The sequence below is a fragment of the Pristis pectinata genome, chromosome 15 (genome assembly GCF_009764475.1).
Source record: "Pristis pectinata isolate sPriPec2 chromosome 15, sPriPec2.1.pri, whole genome shotgun sequence".
Taxonomy (NCBI): domain Eukaryota; kingdom Metazoa; phylum Chordata; class Chondrichthyes; order Rhinopristiformes; family Pristidae; genus Pristis; species Pristis pectinata.
Window position 1 is genome coordinate 48,404,073 of NC_067419.1, and position 20,040 is coordinate 48,424,112.

General features: G+C 47.7%; 2 protein-coding genes across 3 annotated transcripts in view; both read right to left on the bottom strand.

Annotated features, from left to right (window-relative positions):
* The window catches only part of LOC127578307 (serine/threonine-protein kinase 38-like), a 62,457-nt gene extending 47,803 nt beyond the window's left edge, over positions 1 to 14,654 (bottom strand). For both annotated transcript variants that reach the window (XM_052030190.1, XM_052030189.1), the window contains exon 1: positions 14,371 to 14,654. The gene's annotated coding sequence lies outside the window, so the exon portion shown is untranslated. The remainder of the gene's footprint in view (positions 1 to 14,370) is intronic.
* Positions 14,655 to 18,462: 3,808 nt separating this feature from the next.
* Positions 18,463 to 20,040, bottom strand: part of med21 (mediator complex subunit 21) — a 42,792-nt gene continuing 41,214 nt past the window's right edge. Inside the window, exon 5 of the mRNA XM_052030196.1 lies at positions 18,463 to 18,701. The gene's annotated coding sequence lies outside the window, so the exon portion shown is untranslated. The remainder of the gene's footprint in view (positions 18,702 to 20,040) is intronic.

The following is a 20,040-nucleotide window of genomic DNA, read 5'->3' on the forward strand; positions in this document are numbered from 1 at the left end:
AGAACATTCCTGGAGTGGCCTCACCCGAGCTCTGTATAATTGCAGTAAGAATTCTTTACTCAAGTGCTATTGCAATAAAAGCCAACATACTGTTAACCTTCCTAACTCCTGCACCATTAACTTACTATGATTCATATGCAAGGACGCCCAGGTCTTTGTGAATAACAATCCCTCACCATTAATAAAAACGCCTCCATTTCTCCTACCAAAGTGGATAACCTCCTATTTTCTCCACATTATATTCCATCTGCCGTGTCCCCAGACGCTCACTTAGCCTGTCCAGATCCCCCTGAACCCTCTCCACATCCCCCTCACAACACACACTGCCACCCAGCTTTGAACTGATTAAATGTTCAAATGATTAAATGGTTACAAGCAATTTCTTAAAGAAACCCTCAGTAGCACTTAGGGGACACAAGAGACTGCGGCTGCTGGTATCTGGAGCAACACACAAAGTGCTGGAGGAACTCTGGTCCAGGTGAAGGGTCTCGATCCAAAACGTTGACTGTCCATTTCCCTCCATCGTTGCTGCCTGACCCGCTGAGTTGTTTCAGCTCCTTTGTGTGTTGCTCGGTGACATTTATTCAGGTTCAGCTGAAGGACGGGACAAACAGTAAAATTTGACGGTAAAGTAGGAATGCTTTTGGTGATCAGTTTACATTCATATAGAGTCATAGAGCTATGCAGCTTGAGAAACAGGCCATTCGGCCCAACTCAACCATGCCCGTCTGAGCTAGTCCAATTTGTCTGCATTTGGCCCATATCCCTTTCCTATCCATATACCTGTCCAAGCGTCTTTTAAATGCATGAATAACACTGCAGCAAGTCACTGCTCTGAGTACATCAGGGTTAATTCAAAGAAAACACACAACTGTGCTCTCCTAGTCTGCTTCTCAAAAGATTTTACATTTATCATGCAAATTACTTCTTATTTTAAGATCAGAAACCTTGAACAGTAACTGAAGCAGTGCAATTTATCTGGCCTGGACTTGACACTCCTGTGTGCACAGGTAATTACGTGCATTCATTGGGTGGTTTAATACGCTACGGGGAGTAGTGGAAACACATAGCTTTATAATTTACAATTGCACCTGGAAAACTTGTTAGTCAAACTGGACGTGAAATGTTCATATTGGTCAGTAAAATGAAGCAACACTCCCCTAGAAATTCTTGTGTTTGCAAAGGGAGTGCTGTGTGCTACTGAGCGGATGCTGCAAATTCTTTAGTTAATGAACCTGTCCTATATAGGGCCAGGGGCAGGACTGGGGCCGTGAAAACCAGCTGGAGCCCCTTCTAGTCAGCAATCAGGCATTTGGCCAGGGAAGGAGCAGGGAGCCGCTGCCTCACAGCTCCAGTGACCCAGGTTCAATCCTGACCTCCGGCGCTGTCTGCGTGTGGAATTTGCACGTTCTCCCTGTGACCACGTGGGATTCCCCCGGGTGCTCCGGTTTCCTCCCACATCCCAAAGACATGCGGGTTGGCAGGTTAATTGTCCGCTGTAGTTTGCTCTAGAGTGTAGGTGAGGGGTAGAATCTGGGGGAAGTTGATGGGTATGTGAAGAGAAAAAAATGGGTTGGGACAGGATTAGTGCCAAAGAATGGGTGATTGATGGTCGGCACAGACTCAGTGGGCTGAAGGGCCATTTCCGTGTTGTGGGTCCAGATATAGCCACATCTGAACTTCATTCACCCGCTTAGTTTTGTAACAATAACGGTACCACAGCAAAAAAATCAATTGACTCAAGCAGTAAAATGTTCTATGTATCCTATCAAATCTTTCAGTCACCTTAAAGCCTTCACATCTCAAGGAAACACATGTTATGAGAAAGGTCTGCAGGGTCTGCTTCAACCAGATCCATGGAGAACATGTCTGGAATGCACTGGTGAAGCAAATTCAATGGCAATTCAAACCAAGCAGGGGATGGGAAGGCAGGAACTAATAGAGATGCTCTCAAAGACGTAGCACAGGCTCGATGGACTGAATGGCCTACTTCTGTGCTCTATGAACCAACGATTCTAAGACTTGGGTGGGAACTGAAGGTCAACGTGATCACAAAATGGTTGCAGCAGCAAACATCAACCACCTACCATCAGAACACTGACACTTTGAACTGTAGCATTCTTGGCCCAAAACTGATAACTGGCTGGACACTTTGGGGAACAGAGGGATACAAGGCAGGACAGAGAAGTGGGCAAGGTGCAGAATCAGCCGGGTTCTTACTGGGCCAGAGGCTGAATACCAACCACGGCTTCAGATTCTCGGATCCTTGGGTTGGGTTCTTCCACTTTACAGCCTAGGTGTCTTCACAAGCCCTGGTCCTCCAACTCCTGACCCTCTCCCTCCCTCTCTAGAGCCTTGCACATATAGAGCAATACAGCACAGATACAGATCCTTCGGCCCAACCAGTCCATGCCGACCACGGTGCCCACCCAGCTAGTCCCAATTTCCTGCGTTCAGCCCATATCCCTCCAGGCCCTGCCCCTCCATGTACCTATCCAAGTGCTTCTTAAATGATACTGTTGTACCTGCCTCACCCACTTCCTCTGGCAGCTCGTTCCATACACTCACCACCCTCTGTGTGTAAAAGTTGCCCCTCACCCTAAATCTATGCCCCGTAGCTTTGGACTCCCCTACCCTGGGGAAAAGACTGTTACCATCCACCTTATCTATGCCTCTCATAATTTTAAACATTTTTATAAGGTCAGCCCTCATTCTCCTGTGTTCCAAGGAATAAAGACCCAGCCTGGCCAACCTCTCCCTATAACTCCGGCCCTCTAGTCCTGGCAACATCCTCGTAAATCTTCTCTGCACTCTTTCCAGTTTAATGACATCTTTCCTATAACAGGGCGACCAAAACTGTTCACAGTGCTCCAAGTGCGGCCTCACCAACGACTTATACAACTGCAACATAACGTGTCAACTCCTATACACAATGCCCTGACTGATGAAGGCCAGTGTGCTAAATTATTTATCCAATCCTTTCCACAGAAGCTGCAGTAGGTCACTCCTTTAATCACACCCAATGACAAAGCACTCCCGGTGTCAAACCCTGCCTGGTTTTGCATTGATTGATGGCCACATGGTGCAGATAAGTGCAAGAACAGCGCATTAGATCATCTCAGCAAAACCACAGAGCGGTTTGCTCACTCTCCTGGCTCAGTCTCATAGGATGTGTACTTCAAATTTCTTCCTTTCTCATACCCCTACCCTCATCGCTTCCGCCTCCCCACAGCCAACAGACTATCACTGAGAACAGGTCACAAGGTTTAGACCCAGTGAATCATTGAAAGAGCCATCTAATTCACCCTTCATCTTCCCCCTTTTCCTGCAACACAACGAATTATTCTTTTCAACTTTTTATCCAATGTTATTTTGGAAGTTCCTATCAAACCTGCTTCTGCTGCCCTCTCAGTTAGTACAGTCCGAATCACAAGTCTTTGGACCAGAAAAATAATATCTCAAGTGTCATAGCATCCCAGACCACAAACTCTAGACAGCCCTCCATTAGAGTCATACAGCAAGGAAACAGGCCCTTCGGCCCAACTGGTCCATGCTGACCAAGATGCCCATCCAAGGTAGTCCCATTTGCCCGTGTTTGGCCCATATCTCTCTAAACCTTTCCTATCCATGTACCTGTCCAAGCGTCTTTCAAATGTTGTTTGTTGTACCTGTCTCAACCACTTCCTCTGGCAGCTCGTCCCACATACATACCACCCTTTGTGTAAAAAAAGTTGCCCCTGAGGTTCCTGTTAAATCTCTCCCCTCTCACCTTAAACCTACGCCCTCTAGTTCTCGACTCCCCAACCTTGGGAAAGTTTTGGAATTGGAATTGGTTTATTACTGTCACATGTACCGAGGAACAGTGAAAAACGGGTATTTAAAAGGCAAACCATGAGCAAATGTTTAACTAGCCCAACTTGAACTTATTTAGCAGTTTCAATGGAGCACTACACACAAACACATTCAAACTAGAATTCAACAGGTGGGACACATCAGATGTGAGGACACACAAGAGACGGCAGATGCTGGGACCCAGAGCAAAAAACAAACTGCTGGAGGAACTCAGCAGGTCAGGCAGCATCTGTGGATGCAGAGGGATGGTTGACGTTTTGGGTCAAGACCCTGCATCAGGACTGAGAGTGTAGAGGGGAGAGAGCCAGTATTTGGGAAGGGGGAGGCAGGGGCTGGCAGGTGATAGGTGGAACCAGGTGAGGTGGGGGTATGATGGGCAGGTGGAGCCAGGTGGTGGGAGAGGAGGGGAGGTAGACACAGAGGCTGGAAGGTGAGCTGGAGCCAGATAAGGGAGGGATGATAGGCAGATGGAACCAGTGGGGAAGAGGTAGGAGACCCAATGGGCAAAGTGTGCAGGTGATGGGCAGATCTTAGGGCAGGTCACCCAAACCTTGGTCAAACTGGTAGATTTGAAGGAGCACCTTTAAGAGAGAGCCAGACAGGTTCTTCATGAATCTTCAAGGGGAATTTTGTGGCTCGGTGCCCAGGCAACTAAGGGCATGGCCATCGGTGGTGGAGTGATTAGCAGGAATTGGAGGAATGCAAAGATCTCGCAGAGCTGTAGGCGGTGGCAGAGACAGGAGGGGTGAGGCATCAGGGATCTGAAAACAGGGAAGAGAATTCTTTTATATATTCAGACAATGGTGCCCAACAACAAGGCCCTGGCCATTGGGTTTCAATCAAGGTCTTAATTTCAGAGCCGTCCACTCCAGAGTGAGAACTTCCGGCCAAGAGAGAAAGAGCATAAAGAATGTCACTGAAGTGAGGTACATGTCAGACAAACATCCACAGAGCAGTAGAGAGCAAAAGCAGACCTCTTGGCCCACTACATCCAAGCCAACCATCAAGTACCCCTCCATAGTAATCCACCTTACACCACGTTGTCTGTAGCTCTCTATGCCTGTCTAGATGCTGCTTAAATGTCGTGAGATATTCTACCTCCACCACTCCCTCAGGCAGTGCGTTCCAGATTCCAACCACAGATTGGTGATTGAAGCACTTGTCTTGATGCTCCTTAAATGTCATTGAGCATTTATCTCCACCACCTCCACGGGCAGCACATTCCAGACTGAAAACTTGCTGCTCAGATCCTCTCTAATTCCGCCCCCCCAACTTTCACCATAAATCCATGCCTTGTCTTAGACACGCATTGAGAAAAGATTTTTACTATCGACCCTGTCTATCCCCCTCATAGTTTTATATACCTCGGTGTGCAGCAGAGGTCACGTCCTCACTTCCCGTCACACATTACCCAAGTGTGTCCAGGAATCAGAGGTTTTCCACTCTATTGGGGGGTGTCCACTCTATAGGTCACTGTAACGTCCAGTGAGTTAGCATGAATTCACATAAGGTCCAGGCACACTGACAGGTAACTGTGCACTGGGCAGAAACCATTTCAAATTTTAAGCCAAAGTAAGCACCTGCATTTCTATAGCACCTTTCATTGCCTCAGGATCCCCCCTCCCCCCCCCCAACACCCATCATCTGTACCCACAGCCAATGAAGTAAGTTTGGAGTGAATCATTGTGGAACTGGAGGAGGTATTTTGCCTCTAGACTGGCTCCTGATAGACCCTTTCCATCAGTCCCATTGCCCTAAGGCCTCATAATTATTCACTCTACAGCTTCTCTCTCCACAGATGCTGCCTGACCTGCTGAGTTTTTTCAGCATTTTCTGTTTTTATTTCAGGTTTCCAGTATCTGCAGCTATTTGGGTTTTCCCATTGAAGGCTCTGACTCACTCTGCTTTAACCACTCCTGCAGGCAGTGAGTTTCAAATCACCTTGACTCTGCATAAAAAAATACTTCTGCCCTCTCGCCACCTTTGTCCTCTGCCCAAGTTCATTCCCTGGTCCTTGAACCAGTCAACACTGGCAAGAGCTTCTCTCTACTTACCCATTCTATATCCATCATGATCACCTGTGCTTGTGGTCACTGCTGTAGCACGGGAAACACAGCAATCAATTTGTGCACAGCAAGATCCCACAAACAGCAATGAGACAATGAACAGTTCGCTGCACTTAGTGATGTTGCTAATGACCTACACTTTGGCCGGGACATACGAGAGTCCCTTCTCTTCTTCACAATAGTGCCATGGGACCTTTAGTTTAAAGACAGCACTCAGTTTAACACCTTATTCAAAACAAGACAGTACCGCACTCCCTCAGCAGTGGAGGGTCAGCACGGGTTTTTATGTGCAGATCTCTGGAGTGAGACTTGAACCCACAACTTCCAAACTCGGGAGGCGAGAGTTTCACCCTTTTTGCTCTTTTATAGTTCTGATTGTGTTCTTTCTTATAAAAATTGTGCACAATTTATGTTTAATTTGTTTTTCTTGTGAATGCTGCTTATCTGATGCTATGTGCCTGTGATGCTGCTGCAAGTCAGTTTTTCATTGCACCTGTGCACACATGGACTTGTGCAGATGACAGTAAACTCGACTTTGACTTTGGGAACAGGTCTGTGGTAGAATACAGGAACAGGGAGAGGAGAGAAGCTAGCCCATAACCCTCTAAACCTTTCCAATCCATGTGCCTGTCTGTCTTTTAAAAAGTTGTTTTTAATTTTCTTGTGAATGTCGTGTCTCTAGTGGTATTGGTATTGGTTTATTATCGTCACTTGTACTGAGGTACAGTGAAAAACTTGTCTTGCATACCGATTGTACAGGTCAATTTATTACACAGTGCAGTTACATTGAGTTAGTACAGATTGCATTGAGGTAGTACAGGTAAAAACAATAACAGTACAGAGTAAAGTGTCACAGCTACAGAGAAAGTGCAGTGCGATAAGGTGCAAGGTCACAACAAGGTAGATCGTGAGATCATAGTCCTCAATGCTCTGTGCCTGTGATGCTGCTGCAAGTAAGTTTTTCATTGCACCTGTGCACACATGGACTTGTGCAGATGACAATAAACTCGACTTTGACGCTGATCCCACTGAAACACAGTTTACATTGTTTAGTCTATTTGTTTGGGATCTGGGCACCGCTGGCAAGGCTGGCATCTATTGTCCATCCTCAATTACCCTTAAGATGGTGTTGGCAGTGAGCTGTCATTATGGACCACTGCAGTCTATGTGGTGAGGAGCTTGACCTGTGCAGCTGGGGAGGCAGTGTCAGGGTTAGACCCAGTGACGGCAGGATATTTCCAAGGCAGGACCGTGTGTGACTTGGACAGCAGGAGATGTGTTTCCTTGTGCCTGCACCTTTCTTGGTAGTAGAGGTTATGGATTTGGGAGGTGCTGTCGGAGTAACCTGGGTGGGTAACTGCGGGTGCATGAGTAGATGGTGCACACTACAGCCACTGTGCGCCGGTGGTGGAGGGAGGGGGTGTCCAGGCTGGTGGGTGAAGGTGCTTTTCCTTGAGTGTTGTTGATCTTCTTGAGTTATTGATGCTGCACCCATCCAGGCAATTGGAGCGTGTTCCATTACACTCAACCAGTACCTCTGAACTGTGACTTGCTGAGATCAGAATTTATACTTTTGGAAAAAAATCAGAAGATTACACCAAGGCCATTCATTGCACTAAGTCAGTGCTTGCCCTTTGCTACAACAGCTCTGCCCCAAACCACAAGAAACTGCAGGGAGTTGTGGACACAGCCCAGTCCATCACGCAAACCAGCCTCCCCTCCATTGGCTCCGCCTACACTTCCCGCTGCATCGGTAAAGCAGCCGGCATCATCAAAGACCCCACCCACCCCGGTCATTCTCTCTTCTCCCCCCTCCCATCGGGCAGAAGATACAAAAGCTTTAGAACATATACAACCAGGATCAAGGACAGGTTCTATCCCACTGTTACAAGACTCTTGAATGGATCTCTTGTACGATAAAAAACTCCTGATCTCTCAATCTACCTCTTCCTGGCCCTTGCACTTTATTTGTCTGCCTGCACTGTACTTCCTCTGCAACTGGAACACTTTATTCTGCATTCTGTTTTGTTTTCCTTTTGTACCACCTCAATGTACTTATGTACGGAATGATCTGTATGGACGGCAGGCAAACAAAGCTTTTCACTGTATCTCGGTACATGTGACAATAATAAACTAATTACCAAACTACCCAAAGAAATCCCACTACCCCATTATCTTCTCAAAACCATGCACCCTCTCCTCTGCCTACTCCCAAATGATACCTCTCCTTTAACCACACCTTGGGTTGCGTTCCCCAGTGCCTCCTCGCATAAATAAAAACCTCTCTCCTCTACTTAATTGCTGATGCCATTTCCCCTCCTGGTCTCCGAGTCTCTGCACAACCTCCCTGTTGTTGTGGCTCCAGAGCTGAGTCTCCAGCCCCCATCTCTCTGTCATCGACCTGTACCCAGCCGACAACATCATCAAGTCTCTGAGTCGGCCCCAGCCTGGCCACCACCTGCACCTTCACCCGAGTCAGTGTGGCCGCCAGCCTCGACCGATCCAACGTTGGACCCTCAGCCCAATCAAACTCTGCCCCAGGCTCCTAACTTACACCAGGCCCTTCCCCATCACTCACCGACCACCTCTTGCAGCAGAGTTCCTCAAACTTCTCCAACCTCTGTCTGCTCGACAACTCTTCCACAAATGTTGTCCTCCTCCCCTTCCGACCCAGTGTTTTCCAGATTTCCAGCACTCTTCAGTGCTGTCTGCAAACTGAGCCCTGAAGTTCGCTCTCTGAACTGCACCATCTCACCACCTCTCCTTCCTCCTCCTCAATTTGCCCCTCCCAATGTCCCCTTACGTGACTTGGTCCGTTTGCACTCCTGGGGTCCTCTGCAATGTTTTCCTATCTATAGAAGCTGCCCCAGGCATGGTCCATCACAAACCATAAAGGAAGTAATTTTAATCAATCTTCCTCTTCATTTAATCTTTGTAGATCACCCTACTATTCCCTACTCCAGAAGTCTAACTACCTCAGGTCTCTCCTTAGTATAAGTCAGATGCATAGCATTGTAAAGCACAGAAACAGGCCCTTCAGCCCACCATGATGCCTGTCTATACCAATCGCACTTGCCTGTATTAATTTCCCATCCCTCTACGCCCTGCTCATTCACCTGTCCAGATGCCTCTTAATGTTGTTCCTGTTCCTGCCTCCACCACCTCCTCTGGCAGCTCATTCCCAATACCAACTACTCTCAGTGTGAAACATTTACCAGTCAGATGCCCCTTAAACCCCCTTCCTCTCACAAACATGCCCTCTAGTTTTAGACACTCCTACATGGGAAACAGACACTGACTATCTACCCTATCTATGCCTCTCATGGCTTCATATGCCTCTATCATGTCACCTCCCAGCCAACCTTGCTTCAGGGAAAGCAGACCCAATCTATCCAACCTCTCCTGATAACTCAAGCCCTCCAATCCAGGTAACAGCCTTGTGAGACACAAGAGACTGCAGATGCTGGGATCTGGAGCAACACACAATCCGAGTTCCTCCAGTAGATTGTTGTTGCTTAACATTCTTGTGAATCTTTTCTGCAACCACTCACATCATAACTTCTCAATCATCTGCTAAAAACTTGGGGGGGGGGGGGGGGAAATTAAACCAGTCTCCTGCTAGGAGTCCACATCCATTGAAAGAACATCGCTGGGCTCTGATGCAAAAGTAAACCAACCTATTAAATTATCTCACTTTGCCTGGTCGGAGAGTCTAGAACTGGGGCACAATCTCAGGATAATTGGTTACCCATCCAGGACAAAGACCAGGACAAACTTCGAGAGAGAAACTCTGGATTTTGGACACAAAGGAAACAGGCAGTGAGGGGTTCAGATGGTAATCATAGCCCAAACACCCAGAACAGGCCATCATCTTAAGGGACTGACCATCCTTCTCCTGATCCTCAGTTATTTGGATGCTGGAGGAAGACTCAGATTGGGGATGTCGTGTCTCAATGCCCCATTCACACCGAGGAAGTGCCTCTTCAGACCTTGCACTGATGGGTTTATAGAGCTGTGAAATACCACTGCCGTCACGCTATTGGTCTTCAAATGTAATCCAGTGGCATAACCCACAATGGCATTTCCAAGAGGAATCTGTTTTTAAAACAGTACAGAATTTGGTATTCAATTCTGTGTAAAACATGGAGACAACTAATCCTCTCATTTCACGGCCCAGCAGACATTTCAGTGTTTCTGTTGTAATTTTTTGTTAAAGACAGCACAGATCTTGTTTAGCATCTTTGGGTGTGAGGTGGTCCAGGCTGTCTGAAGGGTCTAAAACAAGAAATCGCAGAAGGAGCCTGTAATTGGAAAATAAGCCCCACAGCCACGCGGCAGGTATTACATGTTGATAATTCGGGAATGGATTAAAGGCATCTTGAAAAATGAACACAAGTAGAGTGACTTGGTATCAATAAAGCCATAACAAAAGCAAACCCAGCACAAAGAGCGACTGACAAACTGCTGGAGGAACTCAGCGGGTCGGGCAGCATCTGGGGAGGGAAATGGACAGTCGACGTTTTGGATCAAGACCCTTCTTCAGGACTTTGTGTTTCCCAAGCACAAAGAGGTAGAGTTGGAAAGGAGGGAAATGATGCAATGAACTCTGCAGAGCTCTGGTTGCCACAGAGGATATGGAAGTGTTGGAGAGGAAGCAGGAGGGATTAATGAAGACATTAGTGAAAACTGGGGCAACATCTATCAGGAAAGGATAAACATGCTGTGGCTCATTACTCTTGGGAAGAAAAAATAGAGGCAACTTGGAGGGTTTTGGTAGAGCTTAAAGAGTTTTTTCATATGTGGGGAAGAGCAAAGCTGGAGGCCACCAATATCAGATGGTCACTCGAAGGGGAGCTGAGGGAAAAGGGTGCCTGTAACCTGGTTGAGAAGGTAGTGGAGGCAGAGACTCACAACAGTTAAAAAGTATCTGGATGAGTACTTGCATCACCAAGACATAGCAGGACAAGGACCAAATGAATATAGATGGGGATACAAGAGACTGCAGATGCTGGAATCCAGCCAAGGAATCAGCAGATAGAATCCAGAGTCTGGATGAAGGGTCCCGACCCGAATCATCAACTGTCCATTTCCCTCTTCAGATGCTGCCTGAGTGTCTCCAGCAGTTTGTTGCTCAGCATAGATGGGTACTTGATGGTTGGCATGGACATGTTGGGCTGAAGGGCATCTTTCTGTGCTGTATGACTCTATGACTCTAAGAAAACAAATAGCTAACCCAGGAAAAACTCCTTCACTGGTGAGTGGTGGGAATGTGAAACTCACTCCCACAGGGATGGTTCAGGTGGAGAGCAGATATGCATTTAAAAGGGGCTGAATGAGACACAGGGAAAGGAATAGATCTATGCATTTAATCCCAGGATGTGAGCATCACTGGTGATGCCAACATTTATAGTCCAACCCTAATTGTCCCTAAACTGAGGAGGCAGGTAAGAGTCTACCACATAGGTGGGTTCTGGAATCACACAGGCTAGACCAGGTAAGGACGGCCAATTCCACATTTACTTCTGGCCCTCGTATCTCTGCCAGCTTAGAGGATTCCCATTCCCCCACATTTCCCTGTAACCTATTTCCTATTTCCGTTAACACCTTGGACTCTCCCAGCAGAGCTAAGTTACAGTGGCCAGTTAATCTAACAACCAGTATGTCTTTTGGTTGTGGAGGGAAACCAGAGCAGCTGAAGGAATAACTCTCTCATTCTGATCCTTCAAAGATGTTAGTGAACCAGGTTTTACAACAATCCAATGGTTTCATGTTACTGAGAGTAGATTTCTAAAAAAAAATCTGGATTTGTTTAATTAAATTCTTCAGTTTCCATTGTGGGACTTGAGCTCGCATTTCCAGATCAATAGTCCAACGGATCCAGAGGATAACACAAGGAAGGGAATTCGAGACACTGGCTTGGACCAGTTGAGCTGAAGGGCTCACATCTGGGCTGTGTAATTTTGTGCAACTTACATTTCTAAACAAAGATTCATGAGCTCAGAGTAGTAATCTCCCTCTGGGAGCCGGCATCATTGTCTGTACACAGCTAGGCACCAAGCTCTGCTTGGCAGAGGGGTTGAGGGGGGAGTCAGTACAAGTGGAAAGATTGAGAGGCAATGGATTCAGAACAATGAGATGGCACCAGCTTGGAGACATCAAGATTACATAGAACATAGAACATTACAGCACAGTGCAGACCCTTTGGCCCACAATGTTGTGCCAACATTTTATCCTGCTCTATTATCTACCTAACCCTTTGCTCCCACATAGCCCTCCATTTTTCTGTCATTCAGGTGGTGTGAAAGGTGCGGGAGGAATGCAAGTTCTTCTGTCGCCTGGTTGTCCGAGGATGGATTGAGGAATGCCGAGGTGATGGCCCACTCGCTCACACATCTGGATTGCAAGACATGTGTTTACTGATCTCCCCAAATGCTGTCCATCTGGTGAATGTGGTCACTACTGTAATGTGAAAATACGCAGCTAATTTGTGTGCCAACAGCCAGCCTGACCATGTCTGGATGACCTGTTTTGGCAACAGTGAGCAAGGAATAAATATAAACATTGCCAGTTCATCAGGGTATGTAACCACTCCCATTTGAACTGGTGCCAAGGGACGGGTCAAACCATCCAGACCGGATGGGTTTACATTTGTCAGGATTGGTCCTGGACTTCCTCTGAAATCCCCCTTCCAGAGACCAGGACAAGGCCCTCCCCAGGTTACAGATGACCGACTTATGTACAGCCCATCCGTACAAATGAGCGTTTGGGAGACCGACGGGACGGGTTCGCTGGCTGTTGCAAGGTGGCAGACATCTGCTGCCATGTGGGAACTCAGTTTGTGAACGTATTTCTGACTTGTGAACTGTCCAGGTTACAAACAGTTCACAGGAACGGAACCCCGCCTTAACCTGGGGAGAAGCTACCTCATTAAGTCTATTTAAGACACAGTTAGATAAATTTTTGCATATTGGGGGAATTAAGGGTTATGGGGAAAAGGCAGGTAGGTGGATCTGAGTCCACGGCCAGATCAGCCATGACCTTATTGAATGGCGGAGCAGGCTCGATGGGCCAGACTCCTGCTCTTAGTTCTGATGAGAACCTGTATTTGGTATTTGACTCTCTGAGAGGGGATTTGAACCCATGGCCTTTTTTACTCAGAGGCCAGCTGCCTGCCTCTACAGGACAGGCACTTGAGTATCAATTCACATAAAATGAGGCAGTGGAGGTACATAGAGTTGAGAAGATCAGGGAGGGGAATATTGAGTTGCAATATTGCTTTGAATAGTTTTGTAATTGGTAATTGATTTATTGTTGTCACACGTACTGAGTTACTGTGAAAAGCTTCCATTTGCATTATATAGTGTTACAGTTACAGGGAAAGTGCAGTGCAGGTAGACAAAGTGCCAGGGCCACGACGAGGTAGATTGAGAGATCAGGAGTCCTTCAGTTCTCCACAGACCTGAATTAACCCCATCCCCACCAACTCCTCAGAGAGAGACCTCCAACTGTTTGTGGAACAGTACAGCACAGGAACAGGCCCTTTGGCCCACCATGTCTGTGCCGACCTTGATGCCAACTTAAACTCGTCCCACCTGCCCACACATGATCTATATCCATCCATTCCCTGCCTCTTAAACGTTGGTATCATATCTGTCTCCACAACCACTGGCAGTGTGTACCAGGCACCTACCACTCTGTAAAAAAACTTCACACACACAAACAAAATTAAGCCCTCATTTCCCTTGTCAACGATTGCTGTTACAACAAGATCTGTACATCACCTTTCACAAAGGAACTTATCCCAAGACATTTCACAAGACTCAAACTGGCGCTGAGCCAGGCTAATGCCACAGCAGGTGACAACAACCTCCAGCGAGGCAGGATTTAAGGAGCCAAATTCTGAACAATTAGAATTGGATCCAGACTGGGATTGGATCACTGGGCAAAACATTCACTTGAGCAAGTGTTTGACAAAAGAGCTCCACAGGCGGCGTGGGCTGGAGCTGGGGCTACAGAGTTGGTCTGTCTGCAGGGTGATTCATGAATTGTTTTATAGAAATAAACTCAGTCACACCGACAGAGAGGAGGGAACATTAACACCACCAGTCACACAGTGTCTCTACAAAGAGCCGGGAGCTCCCGAGGGTACAGTTAGGGAGTCTCGGTTTAACATCTCAGGGGAACTTAGCAGGCTGCAGGTTCGGGCACAATATAAATAACAATATTCACACAGAGGGAGAGCTCTAACACACCAAGCATCTCCGGTGGGACACGTAACAGGTTACTGGACCCTCCCCACACCCGCTGGCCGTGTTCTGTTCGGAATCCAGCGATAAGAGCTGGATCAGCCCCCCAGAACCGCCAAGGAGGGGTTGGGATCCCGGAGGGGTTGTCTCCCCCGTAGCCCCAGGGTGGGGCTGGGGCTGTTCCCCTTCCCCTCTATCACACGCACCTGTTGCCTCTTGCTCCTTCTGAGTAGGGGGTGGTCGCCTCTCCGTCGCTTGGAACTTCCTTCTGGGTGGAACAGATTCACCCCGAGATGGTGCCCATCCGGTGGGGCAAACCCCCAAACCCAATTCAACCCAGACCCCTGTCAACCCAACAACCCCCTCCTGTCAACCCAACTCAATCCAATCCTCTCCTGTCAACCTGACTCAAGCCTCTCCTGTCAACCCAACTCAACCCCCCAACCCAACTCAGCCCCCTCCTGTCAACCCAACTCAAGCCCCAACCCAACTCAACCCCCTCCTGTCAACCCAACTCAAACCCCCCAACCCAACTCAAGCCCCCCAACCCAACTCAACCCCCCCAACCCAACTCAACCCCCTCCTGTCAACCCAACTCAAACCCCCCAACCCAACTCAACCCCCTCCTGTCAACCCAACTCAACCCCCCCAACCCAACTCAACCCCCTCCTGTCAACCCAACTCAACCCCCTCCTGTCAACCCAACTCAACCCCCCCAACCCAACTCAACCCCCTCCTGTCAACCCAACTCAAACCCCCCAACCCAACTCAACCCCCTCCTGTCAACCCAACTCAAACCCCCCAACCCAACTCAAACCCCCCAACCCAACTCAACCCCCTCCTGTCAACCCAACTTAATCCAACCCTCTGTCAATTCAACCCAACTCAACTCAACTCAGTTCTAACCCCCAATGAATCCAGCCCAGCCCTGACCACCCAGCCCCCTGTCCAGCCCTGGATCAGCCCAGCCTGACCAGCCGCTGTTGCCGGAGGGAGGGGGTTCACCCTGCCCTCCGATCCTGGTGGCGGTGGAAGCTGCAACTCCCGGACTATCCGCTGCCGCCCGGTCCCGGCTGCTTCAATCCCACTTTGACTCATGCTCCTTCCGGGCTCCGCTCTCCCATTCACCTTCCAATAACAAGACCAACCCAGGCAGTCGACCAATCAGCGCCGAGGCCGCCCCAATAGACAACAAACCAGCCAATCGGAATGCAAGAACCGCTACAATCGGAGGGCGGTGCTTCATCTCAGTAGCGTGAACGCCAAGACACTCTGGCCAATGAGGAGGCAGAGAGATGGCTTGGGGGCGGGACTTACTGGCTGAGACTGAAGGTGCTCTCTCTCTCTCCCTCGATGTGTTACCTAACGCACACGTTGATTTTGCAAATGTCCTTGCTGCACTCTAGCCCTCATCCACCTCTCTCCCCAAACGTCAGTCCCCTAACCTCCCTCCTCCCCAGAACATCCCTGAACGTGTTGTCTCTTCCCAGACCCATGCCCTGATCTCCTGGTTTGTATCCCTCCAATCTGGTTTGGACCCCTGCCTCAATACTGAAGCAGCTGGGATCCCGGGTTCCTCTCCCTCCTCCACCCCCTCCGGCCCGCCTGTGGCCTTTTAGTCATGTCCTGCAGGTCAGACCACACCCTTCTGGTCCCATTCCAATGCACCCAGTCATTGAAAGAGAGCCATCAGTAACGGCTCTACCAACTTGTGGTCCACTGGCTCTGTCCATTAGTCTCTCTTGAACACTCGGGTGTGATCTGAAGGGGACTCTCAGTGGTGAAGGCTTTTGTTTCTACCTGGATTTAACCCTCACACCAGAGCGCTGAACACATTACCTCGACTGACGTACTACCGCACTGTCTGAGGCTCAGCGCTGAGTTATCTGAGGGGTAGGACTGAGAGATCACTGAGGGGTTGTACCGAGAGAGCTGATGGGTTGAGGAAACCCTGTGCCGTTGGAGGGGCAGTGCTGAGTGAACTATGGCACTAGAGGCAGTCTATTACATGATTCACTGGGATAATTCCTTGGATGATACAGTTGAACAGCTAAAAATGTTGAGACACTCAAGAGACGGCAGACGCTGGAATCTGGAGCAACAAACAATCTGCTGGAGGAACTCAGTGGGTCGAGCAGCATCTGTGGGGGGAAAGGAACTGTCTACATTTCAGGTCAAAACCCTGTATCAAGACTCAAGCTAGAAATGTTAGGACTGTGTTCCTTCGAGTTCAGAAGAATGAGGGGTTGGGATTTCAGGATTGAGTTGGATTGGGTTGAGAGGGGTTTGAGTTGGGCTAACAGGAATTGGAATTGAGTTGGGTTGATGGAGACATTTCAGATCCTGAGAGGATCTGACAGGGTAGATGTCGAGATGTTTCCAACGAGGGGACACAGTTGCAAAATAAGGGGGTGGTCAACTATGACCTCACGATCTACTTGTTGTGACCTTGCACCTTATTGCACTGCACTTTCTCTGTAGCTGTGACACTTTACTCTGTACTGTTATTGGTTTTACCTGTACTACATCAATGCACTCTGTACTAACTCAATGTAACTGCACTGTGTAATGAATGGATCTGTACGATTGGTACGCAAGACAAGTTTTTCACTGTACCTTGTACAAGTGACAATAACAAACCAATACCAATACCAAAACAGAGGTGGGTAGGAACTTCTCACAGAGGATTGTGAATCTCTGGAATTGTCTACCTGGTGGGTAATGAAGGCTCAATCACTGAGGTATTTAGTGAGGAAGGATCGAGGAATTGAAGGTTACGGGAATCTGACACAGAAGGGGAGTTGAGGCCAGTGTAGATCGGCCATGATCTTATTGAACGGTGGGGCAGGCTTGAGGGGCCGAGTGGCCTACTCCTGCTCCTATTTTCTTGTGTTTAACTGTTGAAGGGGCACCACTGAGGAACTGTTGGAGGTGGAGTACTGAGGAGTGCTGCATTTTCTGTCACAGAGGGGAGGTGTGGAGGGAGGGTCACACTGTCAGAGGGGAGGTGTGGAGGAAGGGTCACACTGTCAGACGGGAGGTGTGTAGAGAGGGTCACACTGTCAGAGGGGAGATGTGTAGAGAGGGTCGCACTGTCAGAGGGGAGGTGTGGAGGGAGGGTCACTCAGAGGGGAGGTGTGTAGAGAGGGTCGCACTGTCAGAGGGGAGGTGTGGAGGGAGGGTCACACTGTCAGAGGGGTTGAGGGAGGGTCACGCTGTCAGAGGGGTTGAGGGAGCTCTATTACACTGTTGCAGAGACAATAGCGAGGCACTTTCATTGTGAGAAGAGCGATACTGAGGGAGTGCCACGTTGTTGGAGGGGCAGTGCTGAAGGAGTGCTGCCCTGTCGAGAGGCAGCACTGAGGCCATGCTGTGCTATGTTTGGGGCAGTACTGAGGGAGTACTGTAGCCTCACATTTTGGTAACCCTCCTCTCAAGTGGGTTACCAAAATGTGAGGCTACAGTATGTTAAATTGGTAAATTGGTTTATTATTGTCACATGTACCGAGGTACAGTGAAAAAAATTGATTTGCATGCCGTCCATACAGATCATTTCATCACATCAGTGCATCAAGGTAGTACAAGGGAAAACAATAACAGAACGCAGAATAAAGTATCACAGTTACAGAGAAAGTGCAGTGCAGGCAGACAATAAGGTGCAAGGTGATAATGAGGTAGATTGTGAGGTCACGAGTCCATCTTATCGTACGAGGGAACCGTTCAATAGTCTTATAGCAGCAGGATAGAAGCTGTCCTTGGGCCTGGTGGTACGTAGTTTTAGTCTTTTGAATCTTCAAAGGAGGATTGTTAAACTTGTTGCTCCATGAGAAACATTTGTATATGGCACTGTTGTAGAACTGATAGGACATTGACATCATCTTCTGGGCCATTGTCATAGGAAGAATCGAGAATGGACAAGTAATGATTAACTGATATCTCACTCCACCCCACTGTTGTTCTACTACGAAGTACAGAACTACCAAAGAGAGTAGAGACACAGGAGATTGCAGATGCTGGAATCTGGAGCAACACACAATCCGCTGGAGAAGCTCAGCCGGTCGAGTAGCATCTGTGGGGGAAAAGGAACTGTCGGCGTTTTGAATCGAGACCCAGATGCAGGTCCCAGTCCTGATGCAGGGTCTCGACCTGAAACATCGACAATTCCTTTCCCCGCACAGATGCTGCTCGACCCGCTGAGTTCCTCCAGCAGGTCGTTTATTGCCAAGGAGAGTAAATTCTTATTTAATCTTCAGGAACAATATTTTATTGAGCAACTAATGTCTCCACAGAACAGACTCCCAGACAGATGGTGGAAGCAGTGGCTGTTGATTCCTTCAGTTGCAAATTAGATTTTTTTCAGAAAATATCATCTTAGGCCCCAATTCTTAATTAGCGCTGTGATATGTAGGGAGTGCGTAACTCAGGAGGGAAGGTCAAAAGCTCACCCCCACTGTGGCTTTTCCTCTCTTCTGTCTGAATCTGTTCTGGAGTCTATAGAAGCAGAGAACGTTGGAACACTCAGCAGGTCAGGCAGCATCTGTGGAGAGAGAAGCAAAATTAATGTTTCAGGTCAGTGGCCTTTTGTCGGAACTATATTCCTGCTATGTAAGCTTTTTTTATTTCAGATCTCCAATGGTTGTGGTATTTTGCTATTGGATTGCCCTGTGTTGTAGACTCACTGATGTAGAATTTTGCAGGATTGGAAACCCGAGAGCCCAGTGGGTGGTGGCACAGGGGGACTGTGGTCTTACGTTATCCATCGTTCCCATAAAGTGAACAAGTACTTTACTGGGCACTGCACATTGACTAACTGCTGGGTGGCTGTAAGTGATATGACTGGATACACTCTGTAACAGAACCAATGCAACATTTCGAGGCTTGTTGAGTGTTGTAACGTTTCTCAGAAAGAGAGGAATGCCTACTCAATTGGCAACTCACCTCATTAGATTCTAACCTAATAACTTGATCTTGTGGATAAATAATTGCCAATCTAACTTTTAGTACTGAACCAAGCACTAACTGTTTTTTGCTTTGCTGTGATCACAAATGATCAGAGGGACCCATCACTTCTTCCAATGGATGTGGACTCTACAACTTCAAAGACCTAACATTTCCAGAGGAACTGTCGATCAAGATCTATTGAGAAATTGGTTGCCTTTTCCGCAGTGAAAGTTAAGTATGGTACTTTACTTTTTCTCTTTTCTGGGTAAAAGGAAATAAAGTGTGGTCAGGCAAGTATTCGAATAGATAAGCAAGCAAAAAATATGATGAAGACATCCAGTGAAATAGTTCTATTACTATCCCTGTCATAATTACCCGTAAGTATAACCCTACCTCAAAAGCACTTCATTGGCTGTAAGGCACTTTGGAACACTCTGGGATTATGAAAGTTGTTGTAGAAAGTTCTTCATTTTCTTGCAACGACTTTTTGTTTTCCTTTCACATCCTTCCCCAATGCATATTGACATCCATTAAAGTTACAACAATCTTATTGCCTTAAGCTGGAAAGAGTGCAGAAAAGATTTACGAGGATGTTGCCAAGACTTGAGGGAATGTTGTAGAAAGAGGTTGATCAGGCTAGGACTTTATTCATTGGAGCGTAGGAGAATGAGGGGTGATCTTATACAGGTGTATAAAATTCTGAGGGTGAATGCACACAGTCTTTTTCCCAGGATTGGGGAACCGAGAACTAGAGAGAACTGGTATTGGTTTATTATTGTCACTAGTACCCCAGTACCAAGGTACAGTGAAAAACTTGTCTTGCATACCGATCGTACAGATCAATTCATTACACAGTGCATTGAGGTAGTACAGGGTAAAAACAATAACAGAATACAGAGTAAAGTGTCACAGCTACAGGGAAGTGCAAGTAGACA